At 33.6% G+C, this 18,013-nt stretch overlaps 1 protein-coding gene across 1 annotated transcript in view; it reads right to left on the bottom strand.

Annotated features, from left to right (window-relative positions):
• Positions 1-18,013, bottom strand: part of LOC108907989 (nephrin) — a 152,299-nt gene that overhangs the window by 11,863 nt on the left and 122,423 nt on the right. The window lies entirely within an intron of this gene.

Raw genomic sequence — 18,013 nt, 5'->3', positions numbered from 1 at the left:
TACAAAATTCTTCATCGTATTATACAGGGTGTTTCATCTAAGAGGGATTCTCAAACTTTGTAACTGTCAAATTTATAAAAAAAAATGGTTTTAATAAAAGTTGTCTGGAATCATGTGGGTCATGTAAAAAATATTATTTTTAGCTTTACAGGGTGTTCCATTTCGCGTGGGAGATACATAACTTTGCTATTTTAAATGGAACACCCTGTATATTATTGTGTTTTTGAATTCCTTGGTTAATATTAGGTAGAGTTTATTAAATGTACATGGTATTTAAATACATAGGAAACATTTCTACAATTATTGATACAAAACAAATATTAACAAAGAACCGTTATACAGGGTGTCCCAGTGTCAGCGTACAAAAATTTACCAGACCAAAATAAGATTAAAATTCTTATAAAAATTTTTTCTTTGAGGCACTCTCACTGAGTTACAGAGTGTTGTCTAGAAAAAAATAATAACAACGTTCCGCAGTAACTCAAAAACCCTTTCAGGGATTTAAGTAATTTTCGCATAAAGTGTATATATATTAAAGGTCAATAAAACTACATGGTGCTTATTTCGATCTGACGCCAGGGGCGGCCTAGGCCAACTTGTCCTCAAAGTTATGTCTTCAAACATTTGCATATTCTAGTTTTATGTAATTTGATTAGGTTTTCCTGAATCTGCAATCGATTCTGAACAAAAAATGTGCTTTTGTTCCATAGTTCAAAAATGAACCGATGCCGATATAATATTTGTCTACCGTTTCTGTCATGGAAATTCATTGGTGGCCTCACAAGAGTATCTCCGCATATTTCCAAACAGAAGGCAACCTTCACAGCAAGTATTCCAAGGAGTTTTCCAAAGAGTCCGTGAGATCGAGAGTGTTAAAATTAAAAATACCATAATAAGAGGTAATTTGGAAGATGCGAATATTTTAGAAGAAAATGTAATAGCTGCTGTTGTTAATGATCCTTCCACCGGTATCCAAAGAATATCAACGCAAGTACGAAGCACGAAGCAGCGTCTGGAGAATTTTAAACCGAGACGAACTGCACTCATACCACCTACATAAAGTACAAACTTTGCATCCAGGTGATTCCGAAAAAGAATACAATTTTGCAGGTGGTTATTATAAAATATCGATAATGACGAAAATTTCCATCAAAAGATATTGTGGAGCGATGAAACTATTCAAGTAAATTCAAGCAACCGTTGATTTTCGAAGCGTTTACAATTCCTTGGTCAAACGANTGATTAAGTTTTCCTGAATCTGCAATCGATTCTGAACAAAAAATGTGCTTTTGTTCCATAGTTCAAAAATGAACCGTTTTCGAGTAAATTGGGTCTAAAGTATCGCCTGCTTTAATTCGTATTCATGTAAAGATTTTATTTGTTGTTATCTAGTAGGTACCTGTCATTATAAAAAAACAAAGTTGTTTACAAGTGTACATGTCAAAATTAATTACGGTACTCGAAATTAAGTTTACAAAACAGATATGAAGTGTATTTTCAAATTTTCCAACAACGAATATGCCGATATGATATTTGTCTACCGTTTCTGTCATGGAAATTCATTGGTGGCCTCACAAGAGTATCTCCGCATGTTTCCAAACAGAAGGCAACCTTCACAGCAAGTATTCCAAGGAGTTTTCCAAAGAGTCCGTGAGATCGAGAGTGTTAAAATTAAAAATACCATAATAATAGGTAATTTGGAAGATGCGAGTATTTTAGAAGAAAATGTAATAGCTGCTGTTGTTAATGATCCTTCCACCAGTATCCGAGGAATATCAACGCAAGTAGGTATTCCACGAAGCAGCGTCTGGAGAATTTTAAACCGAGAAGAACTGTACCCATACCACCTACATAAAGTACAAACTTTGCATCCAGGCGATTTCGAAAAAGAATACAATTTTGCAGGTGGTTGTTAGAAAATATCTATAATAACGAAAATTTCCATCAAAAGATATTGTGGAGCGATGAAACTATTTTTACGAGAAATGCTATAAATAATTTAAAAAATTTTCATGTTCGATCCATTGAAAATCCGCATGTGATATGACCCTCCGCGTTTCAAAGAATATTCTCCATAAATGTCTGGAGAGGAATCTTCAACGGAGTCATTCTGCCTCCTCAAATTATTGTAGACCGTTTGAATTCAGAGAGATACACGGATTTTTTAGAAAATATTGTTGGTGGCGTACTAGATGACGTTCCCTCAGCTTTGCGAAATCAAATGAACTACCAACACGATGGAAGAACGGAAGACAGCAATTTATAGAACGCTGGATTGGGAAAAATGGACCTAATATGTGGCAGATTCCCTGAGTTCAACCCCCTTGATTCTTTTACTGGGGTCATATGAAGCAACTGGTGTATGCCAAACCCAGTAACACGAGAGACGATTTACTTCAAAAAATTACTGCAGCCGCCGAGTAAATTCAAGCAACCCTTGATTTTCGAATGATTTACAATTCCTTGGTCAAACGATATCGGGCATGCATTGAAGTAAATGGACAGCATTTCTAACATTTATTGAAATAATTGTTTCCTATTTTTATTTTTAATATTGTCATTTTTCTAACATTTTTTGTTACATAATTTTCAATTTTATTTTCAGTTCCCCTATACGTATAACCGAATATTAAATATATTGTTTATAATGACAGGTACCTACTAGAAAACAAGAAATAAAATCTTTACATACATTTTTCTACGAACTAATGCAGTCGATACTTTAGACTTAATTTACTCGAAAACGGTTCATTTTTGAGCTATGAAACAAGAGCCAATTTCTTGTTCAGAATCGATTGCACATTCAGGAAAATGTAATCAAATCACATAAAACTAGGATATGCAAAAGTTATGAAGACATAACCTTAAGGACAAGTTGGCCTAGGCCGATCCTGGCGTCAGATCGAAATAAGCACCATCTAGTTTTAATGACCTTTAATAGATGTACACTTTGCCCAAAAATTACTTAAATCCCTGAAAGGGTTTTTGAGTTATTGCGGAAAGCTGTTATTATTTTTTTGTAAACAACACCCTGTAACTCAGTGAGAATGCATCGCAGAAAAATATTTTATAAGAATTTTAACCTCATTCTGGTCTGGTCTACTCCCTGGTAAAGGTACGCTGACATTGGGTATAATCGTGCACTGGGCGACGTATTGTATACTCTGTTTAAAGTAAAGACAGGCGATGGGCGATGGCAATGCTGGTTCAATTTCCGCGTCACTCGTTCCCCCACGCCGTAGTTTACTCACGTGTTGGCCGCCTCGTTGCCATGACAACCGCCGTAAACAACGCTACGAAGTGAAGCGTCACTTGCTTATGCTACTATACGTTGTATGGGACGAGGTTGATGTTCGCGCTCAACGAGGACAATGTTTTTTTAGAAGGCGTTCACCGCGCAACTGTTCTGTTTATTTCTGCGTATTAAACAAACACAATACATTTTCAATATAGAATTATACCCAAATTATAAAATTTATATAAAATTAAAAGTAATTTTAAACTGCACAACCAAATGGAAATTTTAGGTGAAGCGGTGCGTCACTTGCGTCACTTGGAGAGCCGCCACTGGAAGATCAATGTAGGTACTCATGTCTCTGGTTTTCATGTCATCATGTCATTTTTTTTGTGAGGCTGCGGACTTATTAATATTAAGTAAAATTATGTGTAAGCACTTAGGTATAATAAAGGGGGCAAAGCGACAATGTGGCAGTATAAAAGATATTCGACAAATCAAATAAAAAAGCGACATGTCAACTCAGCAGTAATTACACGGCGACATATTAAGGGGATATCAACATAATCGCGTAATTCCGAACTGACTCAAGCAAAAACAACAATTAGAGAAAACAATTAGCGTTCCTTCCGCACAACAAAATGAAATTTAAGTCTTCATTACAACCGTGCAGTGTCTCCGGTAGCCTTAATACCGGGGCCAACTAATAACGAGCTTGCGAGTTTGAGAGTCGCGGCACGTAATCCACCATCTCACTTAATCCCCGGCAGAGTATATCTGGTCAAAGAAGACGGCGTGTAGTGCTGTTTTATGTAAAGACAAACTGTGCAATGTGTAAACTAATAAAGTGGGACGATTTAAGATTTGTGGCACGTCCATGTCGGTCTCCACTTGCCGTATAGACAAAAGCGCCATCCAAGACAAATATTAGTTCAAAACAGCGACCCAAAGGGTGAAATTAACGCACTGGCCGACACCAGATTGCCGGACTGTCGCTACCCGACGGACCAAGTTCGTGACCACACATCTAAAGTGATACGAATGCATCAGCTAAAACGAGGACCTTAAAATTTATATTACCTACGTTGCCGACATATAAACTTTTTGGATCTATCGTTAAGGCCGGTTCATATTTTCCTTATTGCCCGAAAATTTGCGATCCGAAAAGTAGGCACGGCACTTGATGTCGTAATAAAAAGTTTTGCGTTGGTTTTATCGGCCTGTTAAATTTCATAAGACGACCCGAGGAATGTGATATACGTGTCCTAAATAGAAAAACGAGGTGTAACGCGGTTCGTACCTAGTGATTGCAAAGGAAGCCATAATATGGGAAAGGAATTCGCACGATGTCAATAAAAATTCTGATGCGGACGGCACACCATACGCAAACAATTTTTTATTAGGAAAACCGAAACAATAAAGTCTGTTTGGATCGTTTCATTAAAATACACTAGTCACAAAAATTGAGCGATAAAGAAAATCCTAAATTTTTAGGTGACTTTCCAGTGACGGCTCGTCGTATGAAGCAACTGAGGCCAGGCTTCACTGTAAAATTTGGATCTCACACCATATATTTTAATACCTACTATTCTACTATTAGCCTAAATAAACAGTTAGGTAAACTAATTCTCTATTACCTAATACATTTATCAAAAATCAAAATAACAGTATAAAATAATTGTTTGAATTTTGCCGCTAGCCGTTTCCATCAGCGCGGCATTGAATACTGTTACTCCTCACTAGTCCTCATCAAAGTGAGGCCAGAAATTATTTGCTTGTAGGCGCGTCACACTTACTTACAATATGCTACAGTTCCCCCTCCATGCGAGGTGGTTAAAATAACGTGATTTAGGAGGAAATCGAGGCCGGCTCAAAGCTGCTTATAGTTTCAGTTTTTGAGTTCGCGGTTAATGTACGCGTCGCATATAGTACGCGGGTAGTGTCTGATGTCAGTGTGAGGGATAGTACAAAGTCTTTAAGGATATAAGGACAAGGTAGCTATTAATTTCATGTAAATAAAAAAACAACTTCCTTACAACAAAACAAAGTAAGACTCAATTTAACGTAATTTAATAGATACTTATTATATTATCAAATACCTACATATGTAGCTAATAATGAAACTATCTCACAATATTGTTTTATTTCTTGAAACACATTTTTCAAGACGTAGTGACGTAAACTACTGCTCTAAATAAATTAAAGTAAACGGGGCAAAAGTTGCGACGAATTAGAAATATTTTCGAAATATATTTCCCCTTAACCTAAATTTTTTTTCTTTCATAGATTCCTCAAAATTTCCAGAATATGCAAACAAATTTCCCGAAAATTCGTTTGAATGTTTATTGCAAATGTATCCAAACGTTTTTGAAATAGGTAAGTTGAAAAACGAACTTAATATTTTGTACAGAGACGAACAATTTTGTAATTTAGAAGTTCAAAAAACGATAGAAATGTTATACAAGGAATTTAAAATGGTATTTTTGGAAACATACAAATTGTTTTGCCAAATTTTAACAATTGTCTCGGTAGAAATAAACTTTTTATGTCTTTTAAGCACATTAAGACTTAGAAATACGGTGACATAAGAGCGCTTAAACAACTTATCAGTGAAGACGATAGAAAAAGAACTATTGCAAGGTCTTAGTGCCGATCCTCAATTTTATGACCACATTATAAGTAAATTTGCAAATTTAAAAGACGGACGAATAAACTTGTTTTATAAAAACATTCACTGTTTTAAAAATATTTTGTTAAAAGTGGAGGCAAACGAAAAGCTGGCGGCGTTGTTTTATATGTAAATAAATAAGTTGTAAAAAAATTTAAAAAATTGCGTATTTAAGGATAGTCGAGATAACTTTACAAATAATGAATAGACCGACTTTTTTTAGTTTCAAAATATCCCTAAGAAACGCTCAAGAGTTCAAACCTCTTTCATTGTGATCCGAAGTATTGAAATTGTCATCTTCGCTAAAAATTAATAAATATATTCTGCATCTTTTATTAATTTTTTTAAATTGAAAATGTTTTTTATACATATTTTTTTTTTGTCAAAAAATTTTAGATATCGGAAAAAGAAAACGATGAAAAGTTGTTCCACATTTTATAGTTGGAAGGTCACAATACAGGGTGAATTTAAATGGAGGGGCGAATGGTATTCGTGGAGGTATAAATCTGTTAACACTAATTTATGAAAGTCAAAATATCTCTTCAACGGTTGGCTTTAGCCATCTTCAATAAGTATACCTTTTTTGTTAAAAAAAAGTCCAATATTTCATATTTTGTTGCTAAAAGCTGTATATGGGGGTTGGCAAAAAAGTTACTACATATTCAATGCATAACGTTGCCTGCAGAGGGCACCACGTACTCGACACGCAAAAATCATTATTATATTATTTTTCCCATCATTAAAAAGCCTCTCTTTGAAAATTTGAAACATTTCTAAATAAAATTATAGGAATTATTAAGGAAAAACCATATTTTATTTTTCACTTTGACATCCTGTATCTTTTATATTATGCGACTTGGGATATAGGTATGTTAGGTTAAATCGACTTATTTTCACCCAAGGAATCTCTGGTATCATTTGTGCTCCTCCATTTAAATACACCCTGTACAGTACAGTATTTAGTACAAAACTAAAGCATGATTTGACATTTGCTATAAAAACAAATGAGTATTTATAGAACTAAAAATAGTTCGCAAAATCCTTATTTCATTGTAAACAACAATTATTGTAACTGCAAAATAACATGTTGAAAAATTAGACTGAATTATTTATAAAAATTTGTTATTCTAAATATATCATCAAACAATTTTAGGTTTCAGCGACTTGTGGAGCTTATACAGAATGTATCCGGATATTTCTTGTACACACTCACTTAAATATTTCGGAGTCAGCTATCGCCTCGTTCGTAAACATCCAGATTCGTCCATCACAGAATTATTTTGTGTATCCATACTTGTTACAAAAATAGATATTTCTAAATTTGTATCTGTGTTAAGTGTATAGTCCTTGTAAAATAAATACACTATCCGAAGAAGAGATATATGTATATTAATAATGCCATTCTAACAAACATATTGATGTTCTAACAGTAATTAATAAACTGTTGTTTCTATGCGCTTTGCACTGCCCATGATTCAATATTTATTAAATAGTCGTAATGTTGTGTACATCCTGACATCCTGACGTTGATCATCATCGGTTTAGTAAACAACAAAGATCTGCAACAAGATCAATAAATTAGCTTTTGTCAAATTTTCAATGATGACAAACAAAGCCAGCCAATACCAGCAAATACGGCTTTGCATGTCAATCACTCAATATCATTAGATGCGCATTGCTTTCACTGTCGTCAAAAAGCTCATGTGCTAAGCAGGTTTCAACGTCGTCATCAAAGGCACATGTGCCATTAAAAGGCTCAGAGGATTGCTAGCAGAGAGCTCGGTAGTGCCACTAAAAGGCGCGTTTGCCGTCAAAGGGCTTAGCATTGTCGTCATAGGGATCAGGAATACCATCAAAGAGCACGTGTGTTATCGGAAGGCTCAGAATTGCCATCAATATTAACATACCTCAACGACTTTAAACTGAAACGTCTTCAGATGTGCCAAACCCACAATCGCTTGACTTGATTCAAGTGTATGTATTTTGATCCTATAGACGTTATAATTGGTTTTATAAAGCCATCTTCTAAAACGCAGAACCCATCAAGGCGGCCGACATGACCTATGGTTACGCTATCAGATAAGTCGAAGGAAGGGCTGAAGTTTAGTTACCCACAAATTTTGATGTTTATAGGTCGCCAAGATTAAATATCACTAATTATGCATATATCATCAGTATTGTATTTGTTACATTTATTACGATATTATTATACTTAGTTGCAGTAACAAATTGCCTCTTCTGAGGTACATTTTATTAGATTTGAGGGCATTGATCAAACTGCCCTCTGGTCGTATAAGATATAATTCCTAAAACTGGGCAGTATCAACAAGATGCACCCTTTTGTCCTGTATATCTACTGGCACATATCGGCTAGCACCTCGAATATTTTCAATGGACCCCAAAATTTGGAAAGTTGTCTTCTTCCCAGGAACATTTCTATCAAACCGAAAAGGAAACCTTAAAAATAATTCTTCAGGCATAGCTTCAGTTACTTGATGTCTCGTACTATTTAGACCCTGTTGAATTTTCAAAACATTGGAATCCCAGTTGTCTGCTGATGTGTTTGCTCCTGTAATGGTAGACCAAGGGCTGTATTAGCGACCATTTTAATTTAGGCCGTTTCCTCTAGCTAATCCATTAGCTGTTATAAAAGTTTTTATTCCTTTTTCCTCAAAAAATTCATCTTGGATTTCGAAAAAGAGAAAAGTATTCCATCGAGTTTTTCTGTAACATGTTTAGCCGGATAATCGGATACTGCTTTAAAATAAACACATCTGATGAATCTAACAGTGATAACCAAAATATATTTATTGGCATGACGAGGTTTTTTAAATAATTTGTTATTTGATATTTATACCAATTACCATACCATATTTTTGCTATACCTCTCAATTTATTTAGCGGTTGGTAGAAGATAGAAAGATCTGCTCATATGTTGTAGAATCCTTTATTTATTGCCTCTGTCATGAGATCAAACCCAGGAATTAAAGATGATACAATAATAGTCGAATTAGAATTTGCTGAACAATGCTGTTTATTAACGAAGTTGAATTTTGAGTTTTTCTTTACTTTTTGATTGAAATATGGAGCTAATTTCACTCTTCGAATTTGAACTACTCGAATTGGACGATGATGTCAAAGATTGTACTACTTACTATATTTTTCGTAGACTTAAAATACAATTTAATTAAATTTATATCCATTCTAATGTTTGTTCGAAATATATTTTAATTTTTTTAACTAAATAATTTTATAAATTGACTGTTTTAGTAATGATCTAAATATCAGGAAACTATTAGTATAAGAGAAAAAGAAATCGTAATATTTTAAACCCAAGAAATTGTTGTGGGTTCATGTACATTTTTTATATTTGTTTAACTCAGAACATATTGGTGCTGACAAACAATATTTAGACGAACATAATTGAGTTGGAATGTTAAAGCGTCACTAAGTTATCCGTATATAACAAATTGTCAAATTTAGGAAGACTTGAAGTCATGACGACACCGGAAAGTTGTGATTTAATTCCTGCGCTTCAAACTGTAAAATTGAATTCTGTATTCCCGGTGAAAGAAAATAGAAGACGAGAAAGGTAGTTTTACAACTGTTACTGCTTGCACTTTATAATTTTATTTTGTACGGTTGTCGGGCTCAGGATTTCAGCTCCTCTGCTGGAAATATCTTACAGTATGACACTTGTGTAAGATCAAACGAAGGTTTGACTTTTAGTTAAGATAAATCAGAATTGCATGCGTCCAATGTTTATAAAACCCAAATTTTTAATTGATATAAAGTGAGAAGAGCATTCTTGTATTTCCACGTGAAAAGACCATTTTCTAACCTAAAACAGTTCGAGCACTTTGTAATGAAGAATCCAGCAGTATTTGTTCCTTTACCACAAAACTAACAGTTAACAGATGATTATCGATGAAAAACACTGATTAATTACGATAAATTCAAATAAAAACACAATCGCCGAACACAAATAAAAGCACGGACGTCTCTGATTTGACGGATCGTGAAGGTCGAAAATCTAAGAACACGGAAAGTAATTTTGATTAAATGGAAGTAAATTTTAATATCTTTGGTCACATTTAAATGTCACGTCAGTTTCAATCATTCTAGATCGTTCGAAATAAAGATTTATACATCATTTTAATCTGAAATTATCGAAGTTTTCAATAAGTAGTCTGAAAATCCCATTTGACTTTTTGCTGGCAAGCAGAAGTTGAAAGTCTCAGCAGCGCAAGCAGTCCCTGAGGATCTCGATAGAATTCCTTGGCATGGCTCACAACGAGGGGCTCACATGCCCAAAATGGAAGTAGAAACCTTAATCCACAACATTATCTAATTCTAATACATACAATTGGTTAAGTATTTGGGAATGGTGTTCCGTGCATAAATAGCAGTTACCTTATAATTTTCGAGAAATTTACCTTCGCGTAAAACAAACTTTTAAATACCGGTCCGTACGCCAAAATGTTTTCATACGAGTGCACTTTCGAGCCGATTGAAATTAGATTGCAAGCTGCAGCTCGATTAATTCATAGCGGCACCTGTCGCTCGAACTAAATTTCGCAGAAAGTTGTACGAATTTATTAGGTTAACGTTTGCCTGTGTTAATTTCGTTGAAATTAACTTTGGAATATTAAAACGATATACCGATCTGTCTCACCGATGACAACAGCTTTAAGTGCAAACTATAACTCTGTTTGCCCGCCTGCTTAAAACGATTAGGTAAATATCGCCAGATTAATAATCCATTTGCTGTGCTAGAGCTCCACTCTCCCCAGATAATCTGATAAGTTAGCTTCTTCAACCGAACGAAAGGCAAATTTTTATTGCCATTGATTTTAATCGTTGATTAAATTAGATGAGTACCCTAATTGCATTAAATCAAGAACACAAGATGTTAAGATTCAGAAATGTCCCAATATTTTAGACAAACAAAAACTCAATTGTACAGTTGTGGACAAAAAAGCGTGGAAATAATAAAGCCATAGTTGTACCACGTCAATTTTTTATTAATAAAATCAACAAAAAAAAAAAAAGAAAATTGTACCTATGTACTTTTATCTACATCATCGGTCATGTTATACTATAATCATATCTGTTATATTATATCTATATTAAGTATATCTGTTTGAAACTTCAAATTTTATATTCTTTAATTGGCTTTTCTGATTTAAATAGTATTATAGTATAGAGTGCAAGAGTAATATTGATCCTCAAAAATTGGACGGAAGACGGATAACTCTTGTAATGTAGTGAAATTTTAATTGAAGTACTTGGATATTCCTCAGAAATAAATAAACAGAAATGGTGTCAAACCTAATTGTGACCACGGACTACATAATACAGTTTTAGATAATGGTACTGAATATGCCTAGTCCGAGAACAACAAGGTAAGTCAAAAATTTCTTCATAACAACCCAAAGAACTATGCCAGTACGAGCCATGAGAACCATAACCACAATGTTCTAACATTGTCAAATAAATAAAATGAAATGCAACAAAAAAAGAATTTATTTAATTTAGTTTATTTTATTCATTTTATTTACTTTATTATTTATTTTATTTACATCATTAGTCACACTAGACCTATACTAATTCATTCATTTGGAATCTCAAACCTTAGGTTCTCTATTTTTCATTTCTGATTTAAATAGTATACTATAACGTGTTTTGCGAATCTCAACCCTGATTCTTCTCATCAAACTAAACGAAAAACAAGGTCAGAGTAGCATGTTTTCTCAAGGGTTGTATAATGCTTCAAAAATTGAACGGAACCCTCAGGTTTTTTAAACAACTACACCAGAATCATTGAATATTTTGGCTTCAAACTTGGTACAGTTTCCTGAATGTTATTACAACTTATACAGGGTGTTTCTAAAATAGGGTTTCAAACTTCTTCTGCGTTTATAACTCATTAAAATAAGCCAAAAAGTTCCTATTAACATGCGCCCTAAAACGCACCCTTAGGAAGTTATATGCCCTTAAAAGAGCTCAAACAAAACTGTTTTTTTTTCTGTTATTGACAAAACGGTCGCAAATAAATAGAAAAAAAAATTATGGGTCTTACATAACTTCTTACGTTAAATAACATGAGCTACTCCATTTTTCCACATGCAAATCATATGCGTCCCATTTAGGTTGGTGAAGGGGGTATTCGGCCCGTAATTTTTTTATTTCAATTTTTTTACAATTTTCTCTACAGATTTATAAAATCTTAACAATTTTACGTAAAAAATATTATCTTTGTCCAAATCGAAATTTCCAATGGTTTTCGAGTAAATTGAGTTTGAAAATTTTAATCCCATTATTTCCTATTTTTCACATTTAGCTATTGTCTGCAGTAGTAATTAGTTCTTTAATTAGTAAGTGTAACTCTAAATTTAAATAGTCTTAGTTTATGTCCTAAATTATTTATTAAATGATCGGATCCTTCATAACTGCAATTTATTTGAAAAAAAAACAGTTTTGTTTGAGCCCTTTTAAGGGCATATAACTTCCTAAGGGTGCGTTTTAGGGCACATGTTAATAGGAACTTTTTGGCGTATTTTAATGAGTTATAACCGCAGCAGAAGGAACCCTATTTTGAAACACCCTGTATAAGTAGTCATAACTGTGATACATATAACGATATGTGGAATATTATAATAAGAGACTGGAAAACTTATCTTACATTTACTCTAGATCAACCTTGTAGTAAGTAATAACTCAATATTTTCCTATCTTGAAATTCGAATTCAACATAAGGTTGATATAGTTGCAATAAGTACCATTATCAGAAGAATTTTTCGTAAAGATTAGCTAGACTAAATCCGCATATAGCGTAAATTTTGTGGAAATAAGTCTACTGTGATGAATTAAGATACATATACACGGCCGTTTATTTATTTAACTGACACCTATAGTAATTTATAAATTCACTACCAAAATATATCTAAACTTAATAATGAAATACGTAATTATTATTAATGGAAAAGGAACACGCTGGTACCTGCTTAAATATCGAAATCACTTAATGTAAATTCTGATTCTATCACCTTTGATATTATCACGCAATTAGCAACGATATACGAGTACGAGATATAACCTATACAGGCTGTTACAAATTCGCTTCTGATTACAAGGATCTCGGAAACGGTAAGAATACCCAAGACCAACATTATGCTTCTAAAAAATCAAGGCTAACATGATTAGTTTTCGAAATATTTGAAAAAAAAAAACCGAAATTTTGGCAATTCATTTTTGTTTCGTTTCAGCCTTGTTTCAGGTGATATTGACAGGTGATATTGAAAAAAGAAGAACACTTTTTCGCGGTATCTTTTTGCTCCCTATCGAATGGTATGATCAATTTTTGTTTTCACTTCATTCAAGTACCTACGGACCTATAAATTTTATAACATTTTTTGCAAGTCTTCATGCCCCAATACTGTATTGCCTCAACCCGAACCAGATTCAGACGTTTTGTCTCGAAAAATTCATTATCACCGTATTTAAAGAATGAAGTTGATGATGGTCCTGGAAATACGAAACGTTACATACAAAAAATGATTATGCCATTCGATAGAAGGTAAAAAGTTACCATGAGAAAGTGTTTTTCTTTTTTCAATACCACCTCAAGCAAGGCTGAAATGAAACAAAACGGATTTCCAAAATTTTTGTTTTGTTTACATATTTCAAAAACTAATCATGTTAGCCTTGATTTTTTAGAGGCACAATGTTGGTCTCTTGATTGCGCAACTTTGCCCCCTATTTAAGCTAGTTCGTATCTCTTATCGTTTCCGACATCTCTGTAGTGAGAAGCGAATTTGTAACAGCTTGTATATTTCTGCACTTTAAGGATTGCTTTTTTATTATACATAGTTTATTTTATTACTAGTTTATTTTAAATAGTCATTAATTACTAGCTTCTCTATGAAGATACCTTTAACATGCCTTAATTTTGATTAAAAAACATTATATGATTTCATTTGATAAGATTTGTAGAAACATTTTTAAAATATACTTGTTACTTTTAAAGTGGAAGTTTTAATATATCTAGTTATTTTTGATGCTAGATTGTGAAATGCATTCGAGAATGCAAAAGAATTTCGCAATCGAATATCAAACAACATTTTTTCAAAAACTATATCCTATAGTTAAGAGAAAATTTTGATATTTACCTACAATGAACCTACTTGACATTTATGTCACCCACAATTTACTGCATATACTCGTATTTTAATATCAAATATTTTTCGGGGCGTCAATATCCGCTCCCAAATGTGGTGCTTCTTCAATAACACAGCCACACAAAAAAAAAGTTGGGTATACTTTTTATGCGACATATATTTTTCGTAGTAATTTGCCTCCTGAACACGAATCTGGGATCAGAATTGGCCCATCACGTAACAATTTTTTCCTAACCTCAAAAAACTTGTGAAAAATAGTAAAAATTGATGAAAATTTACTAGGAAAATTTGGAAAAAAATTTATTTCCACATCAAATAGTACATTTTTATGTAAAAGACTCTGCTGAATTCAAATCCACTGTCAGAATTGAGCTAGAACGTGTGGTTTTTTTTCTAACCTCAAAAAACCGAGCAGGAATCGCTATTTTCAAATTCTGAGCGGATTTTGACCAGATTTTGTATAAAGGGGTTTTTTGGGTCGCTGATTACGAATATGAATTCACATTGTAAAAATTCAAGATGGCTGATCCAATATGGCGGGTGTACTTTTTTGAAATCCACCGATTTCAGTAAAATTTGGCATCATAAGGATTGCTGGTTGATCTCACCTTCATTAATCACACATCTGGAGCCAGATTTTCATAAATCAAGGTAAAAGATTCCACTCCGTCTAAAAATGTGACTTCGCTTAAAAAAATGACTTAAGGACTCTACACATGTAATGATGTGTAGTGTGATGTGCTTGTTTCCATGGGACAAGACAAAAAAGTTTCTACTTTATTCTTTCATTTATTTAGTCGTGCATGGGCTTATGGTTTTCCAATCAGATTTTTTTAACTACTATGCAGTTTTCCTATGGCATTTAGATGCTTTTATTTCTTAATAATTTTAAAGTTCAAGGAAAAGGACACATTACTGCCACACAGCACATCACTGCATCTGCTTATGCCTTCAATCTAAAAATGTGACTTTGCCGAAAAAATGCCGCCTACTCGGCCTAAAATTATGACTCTGCCTACAAATTTTACCTTGATTTATGAAAATCTGGCTCCAGATGTGTGATTAATGAAGGTGAGATCAACCAGCAATCCTTATGATGCCAAATTTTACTGAAATCGGTGGATTTCAAAAAAGTACACCCGCCATATTGGATCAGCCATCTTGAATTTTTACAATGTGAATTCATATTCGTAATCAGCGACCCAAAAAACCCCTTTATACAAAATCTGGTCAAAATCCGCTCAGAATTTGAAAATAGCGATTCCTGCTCGGTTTTTTGAGGTTAGAAAAAAAACCACACGTTCTAGCTCAATTCTGACAGTGGATTTGAATTCAGCAGAGTCTTTTACATAAAAATGTACTATTTGATGTGGAAATAAATTTTTTTCCAAATTTTCCCAGTAAATTTTCATCAATTTTTACTATTTTTCACAAGTTTTTTGAGGTTAGGAAAAAACTGTGACGTGATGGGCCAATTCTGATCCCAGATTCGTGTTCAGTAGGCCAAATTACTACGAAAAATATATGTCGCATAAAAAGTATACCCAACTTTTTTTTTGTGTGGCTATGTAATCATTAACTCAGTGCCTTCTTCTTCTTCTTCTTAGGTCCCGGATATAACAGACTTCTACGTTGTGTAGACAAATACTTAATATGTAAATATCATGTAAGCGTCAACATTTAATGGCAGTGTTCGAAGAAAGTTATTTTTTTATGATCTGTATGATGATCGTATATACAAAAATGACTATTCAAATTCTACTTTAAATATAATTTTGTGACCTGTCAACTACCAACTATTGTTTATAAATTCTATAGATCATCTCGTGATTGTAGAATTGTGATGTATGGTGTATCTAGAAGCCTCATAAATGTACTTATACGCCTATTTTAACTTGTTCGCTTTCCATCTACGTCTCGTACAGATCGGGCGAAATAGCGTTCCTTAAATGCATACATTTGCTGAAAAACACGTCGCCGGTTAGGACGAAAAGGAGTTTTGCATTAAATCTGGCACCGTTTACAGTGAGCCAGATAAGAGATGTAGAGATTAAATTGTAATATAGGAAACGCAGAAGCAGTGATGTAGGTAGTAGGAATTTCGGAAGGCCCATTATAAATCGGTCGCTGTAGATTTGGCATGATAATACAATGGAGTTACAGGCTTTGTACTAGCATTATCGGATCAGTATCCTGACCATTGTGCGCACATTACGAGACACGTTTCATAGGAACAATGTCCACCCCTTATTGTCTCTCCGATGTGTTGACTAATTGTGAGAATTAAGGTAGTGCAGGAGTTATTTTGGCGGTAATTTTCTTGGAATGTCCCGTCTGGTATGATGTGAATCTAACTCGTTTAATAATTTCAGTGAAGTTGATAAAAATNGTGGCTATGTAATCATTAACTCAGTGCCTTCTTCTTCTTCTTCTTAGGTCCCGGATATAACAGACTTCTACGTTGTGTAGACAAATACTTAATATGTAAATATCATGTAAGCGTCAACATTTAATGGCAGTGTTCGAAGAAAGTTATTTTTTTATGATCTGTATGATGATCGTATATACAAAAATGACTATTCAAATTCTACTTTAAATATAATTTTGGGACCTGTCAACTACCAACTATTGTTTATAAATTCTATAGATCATCTCCTGATTATAGAATTGTGACGTATGGTGTATCTAGAAGCCTCATAAATGTACTTATACGCCTATTTTAACTTGTTCGCTTTCCATCTACGTCTCGTACAGATCGGGCGAAATAGCGTTCCTTAAATGCATACATTTGCTTAAAAACACGTCGCCGGTTAGGACGAAAAGGAGTTTTGCATTAAATCTGGCACCGTTTACAGTGAGCCAGATAAGAGATGTAGAGATTAAATTGTAATATAGGAAACGCAGAAGCAGTGATGTAGGTAGTAGGAATTTCGGAAGGCCCATTATAAATCGGTCGCTGTAGATTTGGCATGATAATACAATGGAGTTACAGGCTTTGTACTAGCATTATCGGATCAGTATCCTGACCATTGTGCGCACATTACGAGACACGTTTCATAGGAACAATGTCCACCCCTTATTGTCTCTCCGATGTGTTGACTAATTGTGAGAATTAAGGTAGTGCAGGAGTTATTTTGGCGGTAATTTTCTTGGAATGTCCCGTCTGGTATGATGTGAATCTAACTCGTTTAATAATTTCAGTGAAGTTGATAAAAGTCGATTCAACTTTTTCAAAGAGAGCAGTCGTAGAAACTGGACAAAGCAATCTTAATTAAATTCTAAAGTTCCATTTCAAGGCTTCTATTTGCTTTAAAGTTTACTGTTCCAGATTCATCCTCCTCATTGTTCAGTTTTTAGATGATTTAGTGTGAAGTTTATGATTTATTATTTTTATTCAGTGATGTAAAATGACCGTCATTTAAACGTCATGACGCGGTCGACCGCGTCATGATAGGTTTTGTTTCTTAAATATTTAAATTATTATTATTATTTTTTATTACAATAAAATAAAATCACTTTATAGATACTTTTGATGATTTTATTAATGTTAATATTAAATTAATATGTATTAAATATTCATTGTCAATGCGGTAAGAAGTAGGTTTATGTTCCACCTGGTGACGTGGTGTCCTTAAAACTTAACCAATGGTAACAATTTTTTGTTTTATTACTTTATACTTGTCATCTATAGCCAAAGAACATGTGTTTTTTGTGTTGTTTGTTTTGTAGTTAAAAACTTTTTTGATATTAATATAGTTTTGTTGATGAATTTATTAAGGCAATATTGAGATTCAGTAATTTATATTTTAGAAAAATGACATTAAATTACATTTAAGTACTATTATTTTTCCTAACTGAAACTATTTATGACGTGTAATGACCGTCATGACCTGGTCACGAGTTTAAATGACGGTCATTTTACATCACTGC

The sequence above is a fragment of the Anoplophora glabripennis genome, unplaced genomic scaffold (genome assembly GCF_000390285.2).
Source record: "Anoplophora glabripennis isolate ALB-LARVAE unplaced genomic scaffold, Agla_2.0 scaffold314, whole genome shotgun sequence".
In the NCBI taxonomy this organism is placed as follows: Eukaryota; Metazoa; Arthropoda; class Insecta; order Coleoptera; family Cerambycidae; genus Anoplophora; species Anoplophora glabripennis.
Note: the sequence above shows the minus strand (reverse complement) of the source record. Positions and strands in the feature narration are given on the sequence as shown.